Source organism: Schistocerca americana, chromosome 5, assembly GCF_021461395.2.
Source record: "Schistocerca americana isolate TAMUIC-IGC-003095 chromosome 5, iqSchAmer2.1, whole genome shotgun sequence".
In the NCBI taxonomy this organism is placed as follows: Eukaryota; Metazoa; Arthropoda; class Insecta; order Orthoptera; family Acrididae; genus Schistocerca; species Schistocerca americana.
The window spans coordinates 507309930-507327514 of NC_060123.1; positions in this window are offsets into that span (position 1 = coordinate 507309930).

Consider the following 17585-nt stretch of genomic DNA (forward strand, 5'->3'; position numbering starts at 1 on the left):
AAACATAACTAACCTAAGGACGACACACACATCCATGCCAGTCAGGATTCGAACCTGCGATCGTAGCAGCAGCGCGGTTCCGGACTGAAGCGCCTAGAACAGCTCGGCCACAGTGGCCGACTAAACGCGTGATACCTATCATCTGTTTGCGATATGGCCTGTTTAGATGGACTGGCTTACGGCCTGGCTGGTAGAACCCCAGTCAGGTAACGGAGTACGTGCACAGGCTGACCAACCTGCTGTGAACTAAAAATCAGTCACGGCTCGTGAATCCACATACAGAACTGGAAATCCACAGAAAGTTGAGTAACTGAAGATAGAAGAGGTAAAACTCTCCACAAAAAAGCAAAGTTAATGTCGTCGCTACTGTAATTCTTCTACTAATTGCATGACACATGGACTCAAATTTTCAGAGGTATGCTTTCCAAGGCTATATTTTTCTGAACTGTAATTTCTTTGACGTTTTTTCAAAGCAATGTGCCCTTCACTGAGAAAAACAAATTCCTATTTTTGTTACATATTTTATATATTTTACGATAATTAAACAATTTATTGCTATAATGTTAAAACATTTTATGTGCTTTATTGTTCTTAAGATTAGAATCGTACGCATGTCTGGCATGTTACAAGTGCGGTTGAGGGTAAGGAATATTTGGTGTCCACACGTACCGCAATTATTCTATCCCTCGTGCTTTCCTTCCCTCTTGAAAGGCATGCCATAACCATTTCACATAACCTTTACTACGGTCGACTTTGTGCTACGAAGGTTCATTTGAGTTCAAACGAGGCGTTTGAAGGTCCGACAAATACGTAATTTTAAGTCTGCCGGGGTGGCCGAGCGGTTCTAGGCACTACAGTTTGGAACCGCGCAACCGCTACGGTCGCAGGTTCGATTCCTGCCTCGGGCATGGATGTGTGTGATGTCGTTAGGTTAGTTAGGTTTAAGTAGTTCTAAGTTCTAGGCGACTGATGACCACTGCAGTTAAGTTCCATAGTGCTCAGAGCCATTTGATCCATTTCTTTTAACCTCTCTGTCCCTTCTAAACCATTCTCATTTTCTTCCATCTATTGTAACACAATGCAGGCATTTCTTGTACATGTGTCTGATTATCAGTAGCATTCGCTTTTACAATTTCAGTCTTTTCGGACCTTTCTATATCTCTTCCATTCTATCAATGTCATAAGCCTATCTTATATCTATGCATGTAATTACGATGACTTTCCGTAATTTCCATTTCTTTTCTACAACGTGTATGGCTGCAAATATGGCATCTGTAGTTGATCTTCCAGGTCGAAATCCTTGTTGCTCTTCTGTTAATTGGGGTTCTTATTCCTGATGTTCTGTAAAATTATCTTTTCCTATATCTTCGTGCAGTGGCAGAGTAGTGTTGTTCATCTGTAATTGTCACTGAGTGCCTTCTTATCTTCCTTAAAGGTAGGTACAACAACTGCCTTTGTCCGGTCGTCAGGAGCCGGCCGAAGTGGCCGTGCGGTTAAAGGCGCTGCAGTCTGGAACCGCAAGACCGCTACGGTCGCAGGTTCGAATCCTGCCTCGGGCATGGATGTTTGTGATGTCCTTAGGTTAGTTAGATTTAACTAGTTCTAAGTTCTAGGGGACTAATGACCTCAGCAGTTGAGTCCCATAGTGCTCAGAGCCATTTGAACCATTTGGTCATCAGGAATCTTTCCATATGTCTACATCTACATCCATACTCCGCAAGCCACCTGACGGTGTGTGGCGGAGGGTACCCTGAGTACCTCTGTCGGTTCTCCCTTCTATTCCAGTCTCGTATTGTTCATGGAAAGAAGGATTGTCGGTATGCTTCTGTGTGGGCTCTAATCTCTCTGATTTTATCCTCATGGTCTCTTCGCGAGATATACGTAGGAGGGAGCAATATACTGCTTGACTCTTCGGTGAAGGTATGTTCTCGAAACTTTAACAAAAGCCCGTACCGAGCGTCTCTCCTGCAGCATCTTCCACTGGAGTTTATCTATCATCTCCGTAACGCTTTCGCGATTACTAAATGATCCTGTTACGAAGCGCGCTGCTCTCCGTTGGATCTTCTCTATCTCTTCTATCAACCCTATCTGGTACGGATGTCTATCCTGTCCTCATTACTCTATACAGCCACTGAATTCCGATAGATCCCGAGGCTTTAATAATTTCCAGTGTAATGACTTGTTCTCCAGGAGCATCACGAGTTTTCATTTCAAATGCAGCTTTCTCTGCATCCAAGCTCTGCAAATCTTTTCTTTCAGTGTCCTCTGTGATAGTGTTATTTCCTTCTTATCTCTCTATCTCATCACGTGTATCTGTTGTATCTTGTCCTTCATATAGTTTTGGGATGTATTCTTTCCATACTTTCAAAAAATTTTCTTCCACCCACACAGGTATTCCATTTTTGTTAATGACTTTTGAAGTATTTTCTTTTTACATCCTTCCGTTACCTAACATCCAGTATAATATCTTCTTGTCAACCTTAACATTCTTTTCTATTTCTTTTGTGATTTTTTTCCAAGACATTTTCCAAGCCAATGTTATCGTTTTCTTTTCATAGCCGCTCTGTTTAGTCTTTTCCTTTTGTCTCTGTTAGGCTCCGTTCTGTTTCTGAACCATTCTCTCCTTTCTTCTTGGCTGCTTCTGCAGTTTTTTCATTCAACCTTGTCTGCTTGCAGCACAATAATTTCGATTTCGGTTTATTACTACTGTTGCATTTGTTTCTGTGAAAGCAGCCGTTGAGCCGTCAGTCAAGAAACCTGTAACACTCAAACACCTAAACGTGCACACTAAACACAGAGTTGTAGAAACAGCACTCAGATTCCAAAATACAATGGTTCTGTGAGAAAAACTCAGCATAGCGCTGTTGTTTCACTCTGCCAATGCATTCAATGAACCCATAAACGAGTTGCAAATCGGACAGTTCTCCGTCAGCGAACCTATGCAAGGTGCTGTCGTTGTTGACACCAACAGTAAAAAAAAAAGAAAAAGTGCAAGCAAAGTGCCAAGAAATACTGAATGCAAGTAAAATTGGCGTTACTATGTCAATAAGAAATACCGTGAGTGAGTGAAACAAGTTTTTTTCCAAACAACGCACACAGCGCATGGTGTACTGCAACCTCACCAAGTGAAATTTGGGTGCGGGAAAGGAAAAGTCCAATAATCCCCCAGTCAGAATTGCCTGGCAGACAGAAGAACCAGAACTCTAAAATGCTGATGGAGAGGACTGGATCCGCTAGAACAAGACCTATAATACCAAGAATTTTTACTCACAGGAGATCAAAATTTATTTTATTTTCTATCAGACGCAATCACAAAATTTTTATTTATGACTGAAGCTTTAGAAACTATAACTGAAAACAAGCATATAAGTGGAATAAGCTTACAGAGCTTCTCGTCACCGTCCTAGCGCTACATGCACCTATCTTCTATATGTGATGTCAATGGTGAAAATGGTTTTCTTCATTATTATAATTAGGCATATTATTGTTATTATTGTCAAGTGGAGTATACATTGATCAGCCAGGACCGACTTACACCGACATACAATCGATAAAAAACTCGTCCAGGCTATAGCAGCGTCACCTGGCGAGGCATGACTGCTAGTCAGACATACACACGGTGCGTGTGGTATCAGTTGAAACTAACTCTTTGATTTCCTTTCTTAAATCACTGACCAACAGAATTTTTCCTGACAAAGACAGCTCAAATTTCACTTATTCATTTATTACCCACAATATACAATCCGAATGGAATCTGACTGCTATACATTGGCAACATGATTTCCAACAATTAACACAAAATAATAGCCCTAAATTGCAAGAAAACCTAACAATAATAAAAATCCAAAAAATATGAAATTAAGGAAATACGACATTACCTCCAACTCTGTTAACTGCCTAAACTCATTTCAATCACGAATCCCGATAGTGGAACCCTCACAGAAAAAACACGAACTACAGCAATTACAGCAAGTAGCAACAACAGCCAGCAAAATAAAAAGACTATAACCACTATATACTCTAACTACGATAATGTATATGGTTAGCAAAAGAAAGATTTTGATGAAGAGAAAACAATGTAGGCTATTTAGAAAATTTTACCTTATTCATGTGACACCCAGTTCCGAAAATTATACAGCTGTTAATAATTCCACTACCCAAACATTGTCAACAACATCCATCCTCATTTTACAAACCATTTCCTATCAACACAGAGTCTCCACTAAGAATATAATGTCCATACGCTTCCCTGACCACTCGCTAACAGCTATTCCGCCCATCAACAGAATCTGTTGCACAGGGCTCAGAGCGCTGTCAGCGATATTAGCACTGTGTATAGCGCTGCCAACGTACAAACAGGCTACTTACACAGTAAATATGAGTTTGTCCGAGGGCAGATTGTGATGGCCCGGAGGCTCGACACGAGCTTTTCGGAAACTGGACTACTAGGTGTTCAAGGAGTGCAGTGGTGAGTGTCTTCAACACGTGGCGAAACCAAGGTGAAACCACGTCCAGACATTGTGCTGTTGGACGACCGCCCCCTTTACAGTTGCCGGACGTCATAGGCTGAGCAGACTGGTAAAATAGAACAGGCGGCGAACTGTGGCGAAGCCAATATCGGACTTTAACGCTGGGCTGAGTAAAATTGTGTCTGAACACACGGTGCACCGAACACTCCTAATGATGGGCCTCCGCAGCCGACGACCCATGCATGTGCCACTGTTAACACCGCGACATCGGCAACTACGACTGAAATGGGCGCATGACCATCGGCACTGACGTTGGCGTAATGGCAGAGCGTTGCATGGTCTCATGAATCCCTATTTCTTGTTCATTATGTCAGTGGGAGGGGGCGAATCCGTCGTCTTCTAGGGGAACAGCTCCTTGACGCCTGTACTGTGTGACTGAGACAAACTGGCTGGGGCAACATCACGTTTTGGGGAACATTCACGTAGGCATCCATGGGTCCAGTGGAGCTCATGTAAGGCACCATGATGGACAAGGAGTATGGAACACTGGTTGCAGATTACGTGCACCCCTTCATGACGATCTGTTTTCCTACTGCTGTGGCATTTTTCAAGAAGACAATGCGCCATGTCACAAGGCCAGGAGTGTTATGGAGTGGTTCAAGGAATACAGTGGCGCGTTCCAGTTGATGAGCTGGCCCCCCAAACCCCGATCGAAAAATATTTGGGATGTGACTGAATGTGGCGCCAGAGCTCATCGCCCCCTCCCCGAAACTTACAGCAAGTAGCTGACTTGTATTCAGATGTGGTGCCAACTCCCTCCAGCCACCTACCGAGGCCACGACGCGTCGCCGCTGTTACCCGCGCCAAAGGTGGACATGCTGGCTATTAGGTAGGTGGTCATAATGTTCTGGTTGATCAGTGTACATCACATTATAAAATCGTGTATTAAGTTACACGTTCCTTAAAACCTCAGAGTATGCATTATAAAATAACTTATGTAATACAAAAAAATTAAGGTAGCAGTGCAGAGCATGTTTTTTTGTGTTAAGACAGAAGAATAAGCAGGAAAGGTGGGATTATGAACAATAGAACCAGAGCAATGTGAGTATATACGAGACCAAATTGTAGAATGTTACCTCGACCTTTTGTGGTTCTCCTCTTATGGCAACAGAATATCTCCATCTTTGATCTTTTGCACTGTGACGCTGGCGTGACTCGGACAGAGTGACAGAGTGTACCACAGCAAGCACATGGAGCGTTTCCGGTGAATAAAGACTCCAGCAAACGTTAATGCCTGCGCGGTTCACCTTACGCGTGTACCTCCACTACTCCCCGTACAAGCAGGTGCGCAGCTTGGCGCATATTGGGTTCTTCGTATTTCGCTGTTTTGGTATTAAACTTGCAGTCTGCCATTTGAAGGCAGCGGCTCAATAAAGATTCATCACAAGAATCTTACCCTTGGTGCTATCACTTATAATTAAACGCCAATTAATTATCTGACAGAGGTAAGACCCATCAAGAAGCACTAAGACGAAGAACACTGAAGCCAAAGTTGCTCGTCTTACATGCAGCGTGATGGATCAGGACATGCATTAGAGAGTCGGAGGACATCAGAGTTTTTAATGTATTTTGGGATTTCCCTTAGGAATGAGTTTCTTCGATTTGCGACTTCTGTCTGATAGACAACGAAGGACGAAGTTGCTACAAGTGAAACTACCAGCAGTTTCACTTGTATTCTGGCATGTCACAAATATTTGACCGTTTTCTTCAGAATATGTCGCGATCTGCTAGGGTTTTGTTAGGGAGGGACCAAAGAGGACAGCTTAAATTTCTGTGAGTTTACCAGCAGCACGTTTGGAAAGGAGACACACGACAAAGTGTCGAATGTCCGAGGAAGGAAAAAAAACGACCGAAGACGGTGACGCCTGAAAAGCCGGCTCGGTTGAGAAATGGTGGTGACTGGCGTCACGAAGCCAGTGAGTGAAATATTTAGCTATTGTTTCTGTTATTTCCGAGGGCCCACTCACGCACAGGAGAAGGAGGTGTCAGTGTGATGCTCGGCTTACTCGAGCTGTGCTGCTAGTCAAGTACACGCCATTCTGAGGTCACTCCTGGGTAACCCGAACGTGAATAGCGTCTCCCACCCAACTAATCCCATTCTACCCACCGCATCAGCGTAATCGTTAAAGTGATGTGACGACTCCCTAGGAAGATGCACGCTGTGACTCTGTGAGAAGGTAGTTTCCAGGAATACCGCATGAAAATCTCACAGATTGTTGTAGGAGTGAAAATTCACTGGGCACAATTTTTATATATCCACAGTGCATATTCACATCTACATCTACATCTACGTGATTACTCTACTATTCACAATAAAGTGCCTCGCAGAGGGTTCAATGAACCACCTTCAAGCTGTCTCTCTACCGTTCCACTATCGAACGGCACGCGGGAAAAACGAGAACTTAATTTTTTCTCTGCGAGCCCTGATTTCCCTTATTTTATCGTGATGATCATTTCTCAATAAGCAGGTAGGTGCCAACAGAATGTTTTCACAATCGGAGGAGAAAACTGGTAATTGAATTTCATGAGAAGATCCCGTCGCAACGAAAAACCTCTTTGTTTTAATGATTGCCACTCCAATTGACGTATCATGTCTGCGACACTATCTCCCCTATTTCGCGATAATACAAAACGAGCTGCCCTTCTTTGTACGTTTTTGATGTCATCCGTCAGTCCCACCTGATGCGGATCTCACGCCGCACAGCAATACTCCACAATAGGGCGGACAAGCGTGGTGTAAGCAGTCCCTTTAGTAGACCTGTTGCACCTTCTAAGTGTTCTGCCAATGAATCGCAGTCTTTAGTTTGCTGTATCCACAATATTATCTATGTGATCGTTCCAATTTAGGTTATTTATAATTGTAATCCCTAAGTATTTAGTTGAATTTACAGCCCTCAGATTTGTGTGACTTATCGCGTAATCGAAATTTAGCTGATTTCTTTCAGTACTCACGTGAATAACTTCACACTTTTCTTTATTCAGGATCAATTGCCACTATTCGCACTACACAGATATCTTATCTAAATCATTTTGCAAGTCGTTTTGATCATCTAATGACTTTACAAGACGCTAAATGACAGTATCATGTGCATCTAAGACGGCTGCTCAGGTTGTCTGCTATGTCGTTAATATAGAGCAGGAACAATAGAGGGCCTGTAACACATCCTTGGGGAACTCCGGATATTACTTCTGTTTTACTCGATGACTCTCCGTCTATTTTCGGTATTTGCACTATTGTACAGTTATTTTAAATGCAATACAAAGACAAATGTGAGTAAGAAATTTCACGAATTCCAAATACTGTATGACGAGCCACCGAAAACTACGAGTCACTTGTATCAAAACATTCAGAAAATAATCCTGAATGACGTAGGAAGTTTTGTAGACAGAGTTCGGGTTCTTGTTCACTTCGCATGTTTTTTTCGTTTTAGTGTATGCTGTGTCACGTATCCCACTATTAGGCTACGACCCATTTAAAGAGTTAATTACCTGTGTAACCTTTCGTGATTTCTTTAGTTAGCGTTATACTGATAATCCTTTTGAATGTTGAGCCAGTGCAAGCAGTCTTTCCTCGTATGAATCGCCAGATTCTGTCCACATGCAAAAACGGTCATTTAGGGCCTCGTGTTGCGTGGCACCCTTGTCATCTCTCACTAGATGTACCTGGAATGGTATATTAACTTCAACTGATCTGAAATATTACCGAAAAAAGCAATTCCGCTTTGTGGAACTACCGGCCGACGTAAATGAAGGGGGTCGACAACAAAGGATCTGGTGACAATACGGCAGCACGTTTGGAAAGGAGACACACGACCAAGTGTCGAATGTCCGAGGAAGGAAAAGAAACGACCGAAGACGGTGACGCCTGAAAAGCCGGCTCGGTTGAGAAATGGTGGTGACTGGCGTCACGAAGCCATTAAAGCGACTATTGACGGCGGCATATTAAATATAAAATCGGGCGTGTCGGGCGGCGTAGTTGGTTAGCGCGACAAACGGCATGTTTGTTGTCGTCTGGCGGGCCGCTTCCCGGAACGGCCACGCCGACTTAGCGGAGGGCCATCGCGGCGACAAAGGCGGCGGCGCGAGGCGGCGACCATTCGACCAGCAAGCTGCGAGACCGCCCGCTTACTCTGCTGTCTACCTGAGGGGGGGAATGCCGGAGGCGCGGGACTCCTTCTGCCCACTCCGTATTCCCATTTCATAAAACCGTGCTGAGTAACTGCTAACTACAGTTCATACATTGGAAATGGGCTAAACTGGCAATGTCTGTTAACAGGTATCGCAGCTAACGTTACCTTTCACCCAAGCTCTAACAATGTGATTAGTAAGATTGCCCCAGGAGGAATGGTCAGTGTTCACCAATACAACAGGAACGATCACTCGAAGGGAAAAAAAATCTAGTAAAGCCAGTCTCACACGGAGCAAGATTCGCTGTAAGTTTCCTTGCTGACTCGCGCGACGGCTACCTTGCGGGCTCCGTCGTCTGCAGCGGGCTACCTTGCTGGGAACCTTGTAAGATTTCCAGGATAGGCCCGGTGGTATTTTTCTTGTAAGGTTCCCTGCGTGCTACCAGCGTTGGCTAATCATAAGACGTTTCGTTTGTGACAGACGCAGAAAGCTTGGGCGGGGAGCCTTTGTTGATAGTCTCTTTTCTGCTGTTGTGAGGTGCGGTAGGAAGTTCTTATAGTTATTAAATAATGGCACTGCAGTGGTCCAAGGAAGCGATTGAAGCATTGATATGTACTTATAGGGAAGAACAGTGTCTGTACGTCGTGAAAAGCGCAAACTATTATAATAAACACTTGCGTGCACAAGCACTCGAAAGAGTTGCAATTGCCGTGTGTCTTGTTCGACCATATACATCCATTCGTATAAAATTTGCAAAGGATGTACGATCTTCTATCCTATTAAATAAAGTCGTATATAAAAGTCATTATTGATATATTTATAAAGTCAAACAGTAATGAAATGGTGATACTTTTCAAACAAAAGTAGGTGTTATGCGAAGTAACCTCAACTCTTTATGAAGCATGGACAGCACACCTTTTCCAGCGTTTCTCTTCTTAATTCAGTTTTTCGTCCATTCTTTCTTTCTTCTATCTCTGCCTCGTGATGACTGGGTGTTGTGTAATGTCCTTCGGTTAGTTAAGTTTAAGTAGTTCTAAGTTCTAGGGATCGCGAATTCAAGAATACTTGAATAGAAAAATGTATAATTAAGCCTTATTGGAACACGCACCGTACGTGCCCACAGCACGTGGTACAAACAGCCACAACATGTGAAGTGCCTGAACAAATGAACCATGTACCTCAGAAAACAGTAGAAGAACCTCACTGCTTGGGAATGTGACCAGTTTAAGCGAAAGGGTACAGTACCGCCCGACATTGAAAATAGGTACAACATTCTTCGTTATTCTTGTCAGAACAACATATTGTTTGGAATAATAATTCAACTTCACTTAATACACCGAAGCCGGGTACCAGTGTAGGAAAGAATGACAATTTATTTATTTAATTGATCACATGTGCACTCCCACAAAATAAATCCCTACATCCAATTTGGTGAGATCTGCGAAATGAATGAATGTATGGTCGTCTGCTAACCGCAGATAGTGAATGTGCAATATATGATCATCTTTGAGACGGTCCTTTGGTCGGCTTTGGTGGAACCAAAGAGATGAAATTTACCTGAGCTTTGAGCGCCGGAAATGTGGCTGACCAATGGGTAGCATGGTCTTCCCCCACCTCGACGGAGGCGCTAGATGACCTGAACAACGGCCATGTTTCAGCACGCTGGCGATGGATCTTGTGTTGGTAAGACCTGTCTTAGGTGTACTCCGTAAAGACAAAAGAGTGGAGAAAATGATAAGCATGTGAAATACTTAAGAGTAGTTTGGAATAATTATTTCTCTGTTTCAGGAACCTTGGGGGGGGGGGGGGGGAGAGGGGAGAATTAAATGACAGGCAGGTAATATTAAGAGGATCGTAGTAATCTACGGAAGTGACCAACGGTCACAATGAAACCACGTGTAGCACTAAGTTGAAATACTTCTGAGTGCTAAAGTTAAGCTGAATTACTGGCGTGTGTATTATAAGTTGGAAATATTTAAGAAATGGCGTGTGCAAGACTTGAAATTAGAGACGAGTACTTCCATGTGGTGAGTATTGTGTGAGTCTCAATCTGTGTATGAGACAAAGGACAAAGAGAAGTACTCGTCCATGGTATCAGTTGAGGACTCGCGTGTGTGATGAATATGTTCTTAATATTACTTTGCGTGTTATGTTTCCGTGTGACGCTGGATTCAAACTCCAATACTCTGAGAGTGAAGCAAGGTGAGTTAGCTGTCTATCCAGCAACGCCACTTGGCTTGCATTGCACAGGAAGACGTGCATATATCCTCCAGAGTTCGTAGTAGGAAAGAAAAGTTACGAAGTGGGGCAGTGTCGTGTGAAACTGGGATGAATACTGATTGAAGTGGGAAAGCTGAAAGTGATGTGATTCTAACGTCGTGACTATTCTTTGTGTTGTATTGTATGTTGCCAGTGTGATGCATTTCATGTAATACAAGTATGTGTGGTTTGCATGGGAGAGTAGCAAGATAGGTCCAGAGGCAGTGGATTATGCATGTTCCTTTTTGTACCGCTCGGTCTGGAGTAAATTTTCGTGATGATGGGTGTGAGAGTCGAAGTGTGAGATATAGCAAAAGATCCACCATCCTATCCAGAAAGTGCACTGTAGCGTTAGATAATTACGAGACCATAAGATAGAGAATCACCAATGTAAAGCCATGCCCACTGGGCGGAGTTTCTCATGTGTAATTATTGAAAAAAATTTAATAATAGAATAACAGAATTTATCGTAATAAAAAAAAAGATAGTGAAAAGAAAAAGATTTGTGGCCTTGTTCTTCGAATAGTGTGTAGTCATAATATCCAGAATTTATAATGTGTACGCCATTCACATTCAGTGCGATGGCCACGTGTTGATCAAAGCCGTTGAGTAAGAAAGAAAATGTGGTATTGCCAATGTGTAGTGAACAATCAAAGTTGTGTAAATTACTAATAGTCAGATGTGCGTTATCCGTTTCCGTTGCGTAATGTTCAAACATGGGAATAATTTGTAGCTCAGTTGTGAGTACTAGAGCTCATAATCAGTCATTGATGTTTTGCGATAAATAAGAACAAATCCACTCGCTTGGCAGACCACTCATCTTGCAGGCCTGACTGCTTGATGCCACAGTATGAGCAAGGCATGTGGGTGCCTCTCATAAGTACTCCAATATTCTTGTAAATTAATGGAAACACGATTGCGTACCGTGCTTCGGAAAGCGCCCATTTCATAAAGCCACAAAAGTAACATCTCAACACAGAAGACACAAAAGTTCCGAAAATACCACGAACATCGCCACTCCAAGCCCCGCTTCATGAAACAGGCACTCATTAATCACAAAATGTCTGCGAGAGAAAACACTATAGCAGCAAGTGCATCAAATCTTACACAGTTATAAAGTATCTTACGATACCTGTTCATCTGCAACTGCAGCGCCCACGTAGCCTCCACACAACTCTCGCTGGTCAAACACTCTTTTCTCTACCCGGCCAACTGTTGCCCTCATTTCTCTCTGGGTCGTCGTTAACGGAACTTCAGCTTCCTCTCTACAGAGGGTGTCAAAGACAGTTATGGTTTCAGAGACTAACAGCTCGTTGCAAATATATATCTGTAGACCGCCCGCGATTTAAGAAGACACGATAAAAATTCAGTACTGAAACATATGAATGTGACAGACTGAAACGCCTCCTCCATATTTTGGGTGACTCGTTTCGTATTCCTAAAGATTAAAAGCTTCACCTTGTCCGAAACACAGTAAAAGTAGGAAAAATAAAAGAAATAACTGATTTCTGCTGGTTGACAGCCCGTTCATCCCACTCCTTCTCTGTCAATTTGAACTTGTAATAGTCATGACAGTGAGTGAGCAGCTTTCAGAATCCCATCAGTTAGCAGTGGGTCTAAAGAAACGCAGAATCTTTGGTTAGGGTATAGGCGGAGAGATGATCAGAAGGATGACGCGTTTTTTCCTCTAAAGAACAGAGGGAGGCAGGTATCATGTGTTTTGCCGCGACTATAGAGAAATTGCCGCGGTGTGGCGCTGGGCTTAAGGCAGTTACAAAACGAACAGAAATTCTATTTTCACGCTTGGTCGAGGTGAGAAGCAGCTGGTAAGTTGCTGTTCCGCTGTGAATGTTTATCAAAGTTGAGACTCCTAGGATGTGAGGTTAGATACGTGCAGTCAATGATTCTGCAGTCATTTTTGCTTTATATCTGATTAATCAGTACGTCTGCATTATTTTTCGATGTTTCTTGATCCTTAATTCTGTTTTACAATGAATCTGAATGGTTGCCAAGACGTGTGGGTACGTGGCCTCTGTGATGCCTGGGAGTTTCAAGGTTTATGGAGAGCTTCGTAATCTACCACCTCCTTCTTCCAGCTATTGTCCACATTCGCCTTTTATGAAGATTTGAGAGGAGCGAATATTACAATAAACTTTCTAGTTTACTTATCTTTTCTCGTAGATTTGGTTGAAGCTATTCTTGTCTAGGGGTCTGATTCTTGGAGCTGAAATTCTCACGTTTTAGGTTCTTATGGTTGAAATTATCTAAATAAATTTGAAGATTGTTGCTGCAGAATTTTTGTTGTTACGTTAATATATTTGCCACATTTTAGTGTATCATGAAGTCTTTTGATTTTTCACGTTAACAAAGCCGAAATTACACTGTTCGCACAAAATACAAAAATACGTCCGATCACATCAGAGGCATGCTTACTACTGTCTCACTCAGCGGAAATAATATTCGAAAGGGGTTACAAGTTTTCTTGACACATGGGTTTCTATTAGTTTCGATTATTATTTCATAAATGAGTACAGAAATAAAGATAATAAACAGTACTAGATTGCGTAATTATTAATAGGAATTCTAATTGTGCCAAGTAATTCGTAATTTCAAACGTTTGTAAAAAAATAATTTTAAGTGTACATTCAGAACTAGTACTTATCGATCATAGCACCCAAAATTTTAACTTAAATTATAACATATCGTGCATAAAATTATATGTAAGTTTCCAGAAAAGCAGGTGAGATAATAATGACTTCTACAAAATTTGAAAAATAATACTAGTATCGACAACTACTGTTGTGGAAAAGTAATTCTAGAGGAGAATGTCCCGTTCACATTCGATATATTCTTTTAACTAATGCTTGAACAAAATTCCTGAAACTTTGAGATCTCAACTTTTGTATTGAAAGAAGCTTTCTTTGTTCTGTGATTGCACTTGGTGCTGGCCAGAGTCTCACATAATTCAGATCATTTAAATCATGCCATCGTATACCTCCCATGATTTAAATCATTTCGATGGGTTGTGTGACTCATCCAGTTTCGCACGTAAATTCTTGGATTGAGATGTACTTTCCCTCCGATGAGATACATGTGACATTAGACAGTATTTCAACTCGCTTATAGTACTGTGAGGACCCTCCACCGTTTCTCTATTTAGTTAAATTGATTAAAATCACAATCTAAAGTAATTTACAGAAATGTTTTCCCGGATTATTCTGGATCTCAAATTTTTTTGTCAGCGGCACTCGTGACAAGAGGCAGATTTGAATGTCATATGACTTATAGATATCTATTCGTTGCATTTGTTCCCTTTCTCAATTTAGACGGGGCTGCTGAGAGGTCGCTCACAACCATTCACTGGTAAAATTGGTATGATTTTCTAGGTATTTCTTTTTTTTTTGTGGCCACCCACGTGGTAATATGAAGGCTGCTAGCCAACAGTTTGCCAGTAATATTAATCTCTCCTGCACGTCGTCACTCTCCCTGCAGAATGATCAGAACAGTTACTTCTACGAAAATGTTTTATTATTTAAACCATACAACGAACAATTTGCCATCCTCGATCCTTTGTCCCATAGGTGCACGATGAAATGTGAGTGTGTTTGTGTGTAGCACCAATCACTCTCATAGGCAATAATGTGAAAGCCCTGATATTACACTGACACACAAAAAGAAAATTATAATGAACGTGAAACCATTACTAACGCTATCTGACCCGAAATAACTTCACGAAAGTAGTTGCAAAGTACCTGCACATAATTGAGCGCAGTGAACGAAAGGCTCTCATACCTCAGTAAGAACGAGAACAAACTCACGAAAGAAGCAGGTTGTACTAACCTGTGTTAGCTTCACACATGTAACGAGTCATAACACAGTGCGACTGTTTCCACGAGTACGACTTCATCTTTTCACAGTAAATATAACAGCTGAGCATCTGATAAGAACCATTCAATAGCACTCTCGAACTTCTTCTATGAAAATAATTATGATTTCGTGATGCAATGTTACCACACGTAGCAGCTTGATGTCCACCAACAGCAACTAACCTCGCTTTATTTGATGCGTAAGTAGTGCGCCAAAATCTATCACTTGTTTCCAACTTTACTTCATAATACATAAATTAAACAGCATAACTTTCTTGTAGCCACATTTCGCCTATCCTTAGATCAATAAGACAGCGGCACCCTATGTTCAGTGCTGTAATCAAACACACGAATAAAAGAAATTACCTACCTCAAATTGACAGTGCAAAACATGCTTTCAAAAAGAATACCTTGACGGAAAGACTCGCAACACCAAAAATTAATTAACTTAGAGTAATTAAATTTTGGGACTACTTTTGTCTAGGTAAAGATATAAAAGTGATTAACACTGCAAGATCTCAAGTTAACGTAGGCGCGAGATAAGCCATTGCAAATATGAAATGCTGATACATTAATAACTGGTGAAACCAACAGAATATTGAACGCAAGCACGCAAACGTGCATGCATTGCGTTGTACACGTGTCCTATGTCAATTTGGGGGTCGGAGTTCCATTCCTGTTGTACGAAGCTGGTCGATACAAGGACAGTTAACGCCGTTTATGGATGATTCTGGAACTGTCGTCTGATGATGTCCCAGCTGCAACAGCTGTATGTGGGCGAGCTTTATCCTGTTGGAAAACACCCCCTGGAATGCTGTTCATGAATGGGAACACGACAGGTCCAGTTACCAGATTGTACAATTTCGCAGTCAGAATGAGTGGGATAACCATGAGAGTGACCGGATGTCATGCGAAATCCCACCCCAGATCATAACTACACGTTTAGGTCCAGTATGTCAAGTACACAGACAGGTTGCGTGCAGGCCCTCAATTGGGCTCCTCCTAACACGCGGCCATCACTGTCACCGAGCAGAACCAGCTTTCATCAGAGAACGCAACAGACCTTCACCTTGCCCTCCAGTGTGCTCACGCTTGACACCGATGAAATCGCAAATGCTGTGGTTTGTGGTAGCTGGAATGCGCGCTGCAGGGGTCTGGCTCGGAGCTGTCCTTTAAGTAATCGGTCTGTAACAGTTCGTTGCAACACTGTGGTGCAAACTGCTGCTAAAATTGCTGCTGACCCGTACACCGATCACGATGGTCTTTCCTCTCGGTAGTTCCAATTGACCGTAAGGAGCCCGATCTTCTTGAGACCGTACATACTCCTGACCACCACTGCCAACAATCATGTACAGTGGCCACATTCCTGCCAAGTCTTTCTGCAGTGTCGCAGAAGGAACATATTGCTTCTCGTAGCCCTATTACATGACCTTGTTCAGAATTAGTGAGGTCTTCATAATGACATCTTTATCACCTTAAAAGCATTCTTGACTAATGTCAGCTCACGACGTCCGGTCTGAGAGGTAAATAACCCTCACGACAATTACAACGTGTGTTTAAAGTAGACCTTATCTGCATCCTCGCTACTCTTATGCGGCTGAGGGGAAATTTAAGTAAACGTCTTTCAAATGTAGAAACACGCCTACCAACTTTCGTTTATGTCCCACAGCTTCTTCTTCGTCTTCAGATTTTTTTTCCGTCACAGTATATAGACACAACTTAAAAGTTAACAATGAGTATTGTATGCATATTCAGCCTTATAAATCTAGCTTTCATCGTCAGAAGCTCAATCCGATGACATTAGACAGCCGACTTTCTCTTTGCCATAAAATTTAGGATGGAAGAATTGAATAAAATATAAAATAAAATGAGCTTCGAAATGATGCAGTGACCAGCTTTTTATTACTCAATAAATTTGTACCATCTGTCAGCCTACACCACTGCACGCGATACACGCAAGTGAAAACAAGCAGGTGGAAGAATACAAAGTCGCGACGTAAGTCAAATGGTAGCACAGAATTCAGCACAACAAATTAACTTGGATTTTTCTTTAACATTTTACACATTGAACAAATTATCCAACGTCATAGCTCCCAATCAGGCACAAGTAATTTCGTCACAAAGGCAAGTTCCACCAAATATAAATCTAAAACCATGCATGTTTTAACGCTGAAAGCAATGTACACGAAAGACTGTGGCTGACCATTTACAAACAACGAAGGCACAAGACTGCTCTACTGCCAAGGCACGTGATTGGCTGAGGGCCAGCGGCTCACTAAATATTTTCTTGCTAAAGGAAGGGTTACGCAAAGAGCTTACTAATAGATTAGACTCGATGTATATTGAAGAAAGGGTATCTTAATATCTCAGAAATAGTTGCAAAATAAACATTATAGATCTTGAAAAAGATAAAAGTGGTAGTGGTGAAAAAGAAAGCAACAGGTACTTTTCAACATGTAATAGCTGCGTTGTGTTAATATTGATGTTTCCATGTGCACTGAACTGGGAATATGGAGCTTATAATACTACGAATGAGATTTAGCATATGCGGCCTGTACTGGAATAAATGTTGAATTATTTGGATTTATACACTTTCATTAAATTACAGATTTCGTTCACATTTTCCCTGATCCTATCAGTAAATTTAATATGTACAGATAAGGACCCATTATTCTAGTACAATAAGGTGTAAGAAATTGAGCAGATTTTTGATAGTTATGTATTGGAATAGTCATGGGGAGTGTACTGCCTATTGCACAATCCATCAGGTACAGTGCACCAATGGTGATATGTTAAAGGCTCA